Below are 9,007 nucleotides of genomic sequence, written 5' to 3'. Positions count from 1 at the left end.
CTTTCTCCCCATAAAACCTGCTTTAATCACTTCCAGATAGAATGGACTACACCTGATCGTAGTAATTTCCAGGCACAGGTTAAAATTTCAGAGAAAGATTTAATGTAGCATGTAGCACTGACTTTTCACAGTATAGTTCCAAAATCTTTTTTTATTTTTTTTATTTTTTCCCTATTTGTGGCTTATATTTTGGTTAAAAAAAAATTGTTGCACCACATTTCCAACAACTTTTATAACTTGTAACTGGAACAGGATTAAACATTAATCCTGTTCCAGTTTGATATAATCATATGACATGTAAAATCTCATAAATCTAGTTTTTTTTTCTTTCTTAAAAATTCTGAGATTAAATCGGTATTTGGACTTTTCTTCTCAGAATTAGGAGGAAAAACTAATTCTGAGATTATGTGTATAATTCTGAGAATAAAATCCGAAATGTGACGTTTCTTCTTCAAAATTCTGAGATTAAAATCTGAATTTTGTGATTAAAGTCAGAATTATTTTTATTTTAGTGGCCGTAATCCTGTTCAGTGTTTTTACCATTTTTGTTTTCCTTGTGAAATCTTCACATATTCATTCTGTTAATGCAAAATGAGCAATATCCATAGTTTAATAATGAGAATTACATTCTATTTTATCTCCAAACTCGTTGGAGTGACTACTCTGCGGACCAATAGACGATCTTAGTGCTGCACACGAAAGGGAAAGGAAACGCCGACTTCTCCATTCCAAAATCCCCTCTGCCTCATCTTTTAGCACCAACGGCTTGTTTGATGATTTGAAGCTTTGAGACGCTCTCTCCTTGGCTTCAGGGCTTCTTTCGGTCGCTTTTCGACTGCCTCGTTGCGCAGAGCCCGCTGTTGGCCTGGAGAAATCCATCACCGCTTGAGATTTGAGGCGCCAGATTTATTGAGCCCGAGTGCACAAAGTTGATAGTTAGCCACCTAGCTAACTGTTAGCTCGCAGCCCTTTTTTGGTTCCAGCTTCGGGGGCGTCGTTTTGCGCTACATTTGGCTCCCGACAGCTAGCAGCTACACCTGAATGCTCCTTTTGGTGAGGTTTAGAGCTGCTGTCGGTAGAGAAGGCACTCCATATTGGCTGCTCGCTGATAAGTCAGCGTAAAAAGCCCGGAAGGAAGCCAAAGTGAAGGCCCGAGTCCAGCAACACCAAGAGCCGCCTCCGTCAGTGTTTGTACCGCCGCGCAGTGAGAGTTGACAGGTGAGTGAGAAACTGCCTTTACCATCCCGTAGAGGTGGGAATGGATTGATATCCACGTTTTCTGTTATTATAACTAAATTTTGATGTTATCTGTACCAGTTGAGGGGTTGGGAATTTCGCGGAATCACGCCATCTTTCCAGTTGTAGTTAGCCGTGGTTGCTACTTTCTTAGCTCAGTTAACTTTATAGCAGTGCTTTTTAACAGCTGGGTTATGTTGGTGTTTAAACAGTCATATTCGGGCCGAACCGACCTCTGATTAGGTGTTTATAGTATTCCCCCCCTACACCTTCCGACCACAGGCCGGTCATGGTCGTGGCCTTTATCCCGGGAGCTGCAGTCTTTCTCGGCTCAGAGTCTGCATTGCGTCTGTGGTGGAAGTTGCTGTGTTGACTTGGAAAGTTGATCCAAAGAAACATGGCTGTTGTGTTGGGAGGCGTCATTATTTATAGCTACATTTTCACTATTTCTACCCTAAAGGTGGATGCTTTATACATTTTGTCTCAAAGTTTTATGTTTTTATTATTTTTTTTAATATTTACAAAAATACAGCATGTTGCATTATGTCTAATCTTTTGTTTTGCAAATTGAAGGGAATGGGTGGAAGTATAAGCTTAAAAATGTAACATGTATTACCTGTCTAATACAAGTATATAACATTTAAACACGCATGTATTAGTTAACCCATCAATATAGTATCTATTTACATTTAACTCGTCTCTATGCTGCAACTGCGAAGTAATTTCCCTGCTGGGATGAATAAAGTACTTCTATTCTATTCTATTACAGCAGCAAGAACAATCATTTAAAAAGAAATTGACTAAAAACAACAAGCATCAACAACCAAAACACCAATAATAACAATATTTATGTTTGTGTGATAAAAAAAAAATCAATATTCCAATTGTTTCACAGTTTAATGCCACATACTGAAGTTTTTTTCTGGTAGTTATGAATTAGTAATTAGAACTGTCTGTAGTTTAACTATCAATGAATTTTAATAATTAAGGTTTTACAAATACTTTGTAGGCCTGTCTCAATAAATAAATTAATCTCACAATAAATTAAAACAAACCCAATATTCTCCATGTGCATGATTTATCAATTTTCTTTTTTCTCTCTTTCTGCCAAAACCTGGATAACAAAAGTTTTCAGTCTGTTGTTTTGGTCCCAACTAGCCCTTTTTTTGAAGACCATCTTTTGTTACAGAGACTTCATAATTCATTTTATTTGTTGTTTTGTTTATTTATTTTTGATATTTAAAATGTCTTCCAGCTCCAGTGTTAAACGTTTGTTAGAATCTAAAGTTACTGATATTTGAGAATGTGTTCTTGAAAATGATGTCATACCAACCGTATTAAAATTTATTGCAATAACGTCTTATTTACAATTTATCAATTTATCATTCAGCAAAATTGTTCTTGTGAAGGCCTACGGTAGTGTTGCTGAGAACCTCTGAAATTCCCTTGAGAGATGTCTTTTCTTTCAATGTTTGTGTTTTGGGTAAAAATTGTACAAAATTTAAGTAGTTGTATTAAAATATATGTTTGCTTTGCCACATTCCAGCTAAATTTGTAACATTTTTCAGGATTGTTTAATTGTCATTTTGACTGAATGTTTACTCATTCAAACAATTGAAGAACAATTTTAACAAACCTTTTTGGATTTTAGATGAATGATATTAAAGTAGGGCTAAAATGCCAAACATGGCTGTAAAATAAGTTTTTAAAATGTTTACAAGCAGAATCCAGGTATCAATCTTGAATGGGTGATATGGATTTGAAATATTTTCACATATATATGTTTTTTGGTTTTATGGATTTCTAAAATATTTTTGATATTTTTGCTATCATGGAAACATTAGAAAAATAAGATGTGAAACTAAGATTAATATTTCTCTTGCTCTTATTTTTAAATAGAAAAGCAAAATTTTTTCCTAATTCTGCTGAAATTAAAGATGCTTTTCATTAAATGTCATTCATATTAATTATTTGTGTAGGTAAAATCTAGAGTTGTTGCAAAACATTAACATAGTAACAAATTTACCACTATTCACAAACTATCAAAATATAAGCATTTCATATCTATAATCACTGATTTATTTTATGTTTTAAATATCTGAAATGCTGCCAAACTGGTGGGGTGACCTTTCCTGTTTTATTCAGTTTTCACTTCACATCGATGTTTGAATCTCTGAACAGTTATGAGGCACAACCTGAAACTGACTCTGCACAAGTTAGTCAGCAAGTTGTTGCTGGGTAACCAACGAGTGAGCGAGTTGCTGGGTAACCAACGAGTGAGCGAGTTGCTGGGTAACCAACGAGTGAGCGAGTTGCTGGGTAACCAACGAGTGAGCGAGTTAGTTGATTGCATCAAACTAGCTTAGCTAGTTGTGGGAGACTTTCCTCTGCCTACATTCTCCAGAATGCTGTGCATAGGAGTTCAGTGAATATTCATAATGTTGAATATTATGTCACATGTATTGTCTATTGATATTGATCACATGTTTATTGCTATATAGTTATTAATTCTTTGTTAAGAGATGCTTGAATCAATTTTTGTAGTTGAAGTTTTTACAAAGCATTGCAGTTGAGTTTTTAAAAGCAAATTTCTGCTAATTATTTTTGTCTTATTTTAATTAGGCCCGAGCAGCAAAGCGCTGCGAAGGCCTATTGTATCTGTACTGTTTATTATTATTATTAGGCCCGAGCAGCAAAGCGCTGCGAAGGCCTATTGTATCTGTACTGTTTATTATTATTATTCTTTTTTTTCTGCCCCCCTCTTTGGGTGCCTTTTTGGGGGCTTTATCATATTCAAAAACTCACCAAACTTGGCAGACACATAGAGACTGTTTAAAAATTTTGAATTTTAAGGAGGTCGATAAAAATCGAGAAAAATGGCTCAACAGCGCCAACTAGCAATTTTCAAAAGACCCAAACCAATCACTTAACTTCATCGTAGAGACCTGAAATTTGGTACAGTTGTAGAGCTCCCCAAGATGCTCAGAATTTACAATTATTGTTATAGTCCAACTATCACAGGAAGTCGGCCATTTTGGATGGAAGGTCACATTTTGACCCCATTTTGGCCGTTTACAGCATTGGTATTTGATCGAACTCCTCCTAGGGATTTTGATTGATTGGCTTCAAACTTGGTGAGTCCGATCAGAAGGCATGGGCGATTCAAAGTTATCAAACTGGTGTGTTTTTGAGCATGCTGAAGGGGGGATAGCAGGGGTCAAAGTTCACCGACTCGCCACGAAACTCTAAACAGTTATAACTCCTACACTAAAACTCTCAGAGGAACCAAACTTTCAGTGATTGAGCATCATGGGTTGACCTAAAATACCCTGTGGTCAAACGATGACATCACTAAGGCCACGCCCCCTGAGAACAGGAAGTGTCATATTTTACTGGGAACGGTCCCTATATTACACCTTTGACCTAATCAACATGAAACTGTGTTAACAGACAGGAAACATGTGGCTCTATAAGGGATTCCAGCCCCGACAGGCTTTGATGGAGCAAGTGGGCGTGGCGGCGTGGCGTGACCTCTAACACCGCTGTCATACGTTTGGCTCTGAATTCCACAGTTTTGGGCCAAGCTTCTCCAAACTCACTAGGATGGATCTTTATCCAATTCCCGACAGGAATCCATAATAAAATTTGGTGGGCGTGGCCTAATTTTTCTATAGCGCCCCCTAGAAGATTTTAAATGATCAGCCCCAAGCCATACTCTAACATAGAATTATGAAACTTGTTACACATCTGTATATTGTCCTGATGTACAAAAAAGTCTCTTGGAGTCATGGTCTCAACCCAACAGGAAGTCGGCCATTTTGGAATGAAGTTCTAAAATTGACCCCATTTTTGATGTTTACAGCCTTCGTATTTGATCGAACTCCTCCTACAGTTTTTCAGATACAGACTTCAAAATCGCTCAGCACACACTTGAGGCATCAAAGGTGAAAAGTTATCAAAGGAATTTTCGTACTTCAAAGTATGTGGGCGTGGCTATGTGTCAAACTTTGACTATTCACCATGAAACATAAAACTCTTATAACTCCTACACTAAAACTCTCAGAGGAACCAAACTTTCAGTGATTGATCATCATGGGTTGACCTAAAAGACCCTGTGGTCAAATGATGACATCACTAAGGCCACGCCCCCTCAGAACAGGAAGTGTCATGTTTTACTGGGAACGGTCACTATCTTACACCTTTGAACTAATCAACTTGAAACTTTTTCCATAGACAGAAAACATGTTGCTGTATTGAAGATTCCAGCCCCGACCGGCTTGGATGGAGCAGGTGGGCGTGGCGGCGTGCCAAAGTGACCTCTAACGCCGCTGTCATTCGTTTGGCTCTGATTTCCACAGTTTTGGGCCGAACTGTTCCAAACTCACTAGGATGGATCCTTATTCAACCCCTGAAAGAAATCCATAATAAACTTTGGTGGGCGTGGCCTAATGTATTTATGGCGCCCCCTAGAAAATTTTAAATGATCAGCCCCAAGCCATGCTTTAACCTAGAATTACTAAACTTGGTACATATGTGTATTCTTTCAGGACGAACAAAAAAGTCTCTTGGAGCCATGTTCTAAATTCAACAGGTTTTCTGTTAATTTTGATTCAAGTTCACTGTTTAGAAAAAAATATGTGTAATTCCCTTTAAGGCCTCTTGGTGTCACTGTTACTCCACACATGAATGTGGTAACCTTTAAAGAGCTCAAATGTTTTAAAATGTAATTTGACTCCACTGCGCCCCCTAAGTGAATCCATCAGCTATATCTCCGCCGTAAATGGACCGATCTGCACCAGATTTTTTGTGAGTCGTCGGGGAGCGCTGCTGAACGCATTCACGTGTGTTTTCTGGCGGGCGATCGGGCGGGGAAGGTTCGCGACGGCTCCCGCTGCGGTGAGCGGGCGCCGGCTCTGGAAACGGTGCGAGAGCTTCCGCGGCGGCTGGAACTCCGCGGTGGCCAGTGAGCCGGAGCAGCGCTTGCTGCGAGGGCCGCACGAGGCTGCTTGCAGCTTTAATTATTATTATTATTCTTCCACCCAAATGAATTGCCTTTTTGGAGGCTTTATCATATTCAAAAACTCACCAAATTTGGCGGGCGCATAGAGACTGTTTAAAATTTACGTATTTTAAAGTCGACGCAAAAATCTAAAAAAAAATGGCTCAACAGCGCCAACTAGCAATTTTCAAAGGACCCTTTGCTATTCACTTACTTCGTCGTAGAGACTTGAAATTTGGTACAGTTGTAGAGCTCCCCAAGATGCTCAGAATTTACAATTATTGTTATAGTCCAACTATCACAGGAAGTCGGCCATTTTGGATGGAAGGTCACATTTTGACCCCATTTTGGCCGTTTACAGCATTGGTATTTGATCGAACTCCTCCTAGGGATTTTGATTGATTGGCTTCAAACTTGGTGAGTCTGATCAGAAGGCATGGGCGATTCAAAGTTATCAAAATGGTGAGTTTTTGAGCATGTTGAAGGGGGGATAGCAGGGGTCAAAGTTCACCGACTCGCCACGAAATTAAAAACAGTTATAACTCCTACACTAAAACTGTCAGAGGAAGCAAACGTTCAGTGATTGATCACCATGGGTTCACCTAAAATACCCTGTGGTCAATTGATGACATTACTAAGGCCACGCCCCCTGAGAACAGGAAGTGTGATTTTTTACTGGGAACGGTCCCTATATTACACCTTTGAACTAATCAACATGAAACTATGTTAACAGACAGGAAACATGTGGCTCTATAAGGGATTCCAGCCCCGACAGGCTTTGATGGAGCAGGTGGGCGTGGCGGCGTGGCGAAGTGACCTCTAACGCCGCTCTCATACGTTTGGCTCTGAATTCCACAGTTTTGGGCCAAACTTCTCCAAACTCACTAGGATGGATCTTTATCCACCCCCCGACAGGAATCCATAATAAAATTTGGTGGGCGTGGCCTAATGTATTTATGGCGCCACCTAGAAAATTTTAAATGATCAGCCCTAAGCCATGCTTTAAGCTACAATGACGAAACTTGGTACATATGTGTATCTTTTCAGGACGAACAAAAAAGTCTCTTGGAGCCATATTCTAAATTCAACGGATTTTCTGTAATTTTAGATTTTTTAGAAAAAAAAATATGTTATTCCCATTAAGTCCTCTTGGTGTCACTGTTACTCCACACATGAATAAGGCGAGAATTACACAGTATGAGAGAGGTGCTGTAATGGCGATATTAACCACTTGGTGTCACTATCACGCCATACATGACTATGTGTACATTTTTACCACTGCAATTCCCAAAGATGCATCTGTGTATTTTGTAGTTCCACAGTTACGTTGTTTTCGATACTTCTGCTGGCTCGTTGGGATAAAAATAGCCTCCACGGATAACATTAACGATCAAGCCTTCGTTAATCCCGTCTGCATGTGCGTTTTTATTATGTAAGTATACATTTCCATCTCCTATATTTGCGTTTATATCACTTATTAGCACTAGAGAACTGAATATGACGGTTGACAGTCAAGCTAACGCAGCTAAGCTATCGAAGTGCACCGAAGCATGCATGATTTAACGGAGAGAGCAGCGCCTGCAGCTGTACGGCTGCTTATTAATTTTCCCTGAAGTAAAAAAAGAAAAGAAGAATTTCTGATATTTTTATTTTTGAATCATCTTTATAATTAAGAAAATTGTGGAAACATTGTTTCAAAACATCTTGTACGTAGCGCATGCCAAAGCTTAAATCTTATTTCTCAGTTCGGTTTTCGCACGCCCCCACCCCTCCTCCCCCTCCGCCGCCCACATATACGTAGCAATGGCTGGCTCGTTGGGATAAAAATAGCCTCCACGGATAACATTCACGATCAATCAAGCCGTCGGACCTAACGAATAGGAGACAGATGTCATGGGTACTAGCGGTGAGATGTCCTGTTGTTGCATTCCAACTTATCAACGTGTTTGCTGCAGAGATGTGGATTCTGGTGAGTCTGATATGCTAAACAATTTCTTGCTCATTTAATGGAAGCCACATTATTTTGTTTGAACCGTACATGGGCTGCACACTCAAAGCTGTGGAGTTTAGTACTTTCAAAATATCCTTACAGTTAAAAGTCTGCCTGGCAAACCTATTAAACGATATTACCTCAAAGGTGTTGACAGGAAGTGAATTTTATTTATTAGACAATAAAATAAACTGGTCCAAAAAAGGTGAAAACAGCCACGAATGAACGTGTCCGTAGTTGCTAAGAATTATAATGGAAACTTAACGGCACTATAATTATTAATATTGAGATAAGTGTCACAAATATGAGCAGGAGGAGCGCTGAGCTATGATATTAAACGCAGGGCCGTAACGCAGAACCTGGAGGCGGGGGGTGGGGTGTGGGGCTTTAAAGTAATTCTTAGAGTTTTCCACACAGCAGTGGACCACATAAATTACTCACGTTTTTATTTTTTGGACAATCTCCTCTTCAGTTCAACCTTATCAGTGGATACACATTGTTGATGTTACCATTATAAAATAGCTTACAATTAAGAATTGGCAAAGCTCAATGTGATTTTCACAGTAGACGGAGCTCAGAGGAACCAAACTTTCAGTGATTAATCGTCATGTGGTCAAATGATGACATCACTAAGGTTAAACTGTCACACTTAAAGTAAATATTTGTTGTATTTAACATTTCAGGTAAGAAGTGAACATGTAATGAAATTGATCCTGTCCTCCAATTTTATGTAATTGAACATTACAGCTAACAAATGTGATGATAATGTGAGGTAATACATT

General features: G+C 39.0%; 1 protein-coding gene across 2 annotated transcripts in view; it reads left to right on the top strand.

Moving 5' to 3' along the window:
• Positions 1–670: 670 nt before the first annotated feature.
• larp4b (La ribonucleoprotein 4B) overlaps positions 671–9,007 on the top strand; it is a 41,706-nt gene continuing 33,369 nt past the window's right edge. The window contains exon 1 of one of the 2 annotated variants that reach the window (XM_044135137.1): positions 671–1,218. The gene's annotated coding sequence lies outside the window, so the exon portion shown is untranslated. The remainder of the gene's footprint in view (positions 1,219–9,007) is intronic. The other variant, XM_044135138.1, reaches the window with a different exon arrangement.

This window comes from Gambusia affinis, linkage group LG12 (genome assembly GCF_019740435.1).
Source record: "Gambusia affinis linkage group LG12, SWU_Gaff_1.0, whole genome shotgun sequence".
Taxonomy (NCBI): Eukaryota; Metazoa; Chordata; class Actinopteri; order Cyprinodontiformes; family Poeciliidae; genus Gambusia; species Gambusia affinis.
Note: the sequence above shows the minus strand (reverse complement) of the source record. Positions and strands in the feature narration are given on the sequence as shown.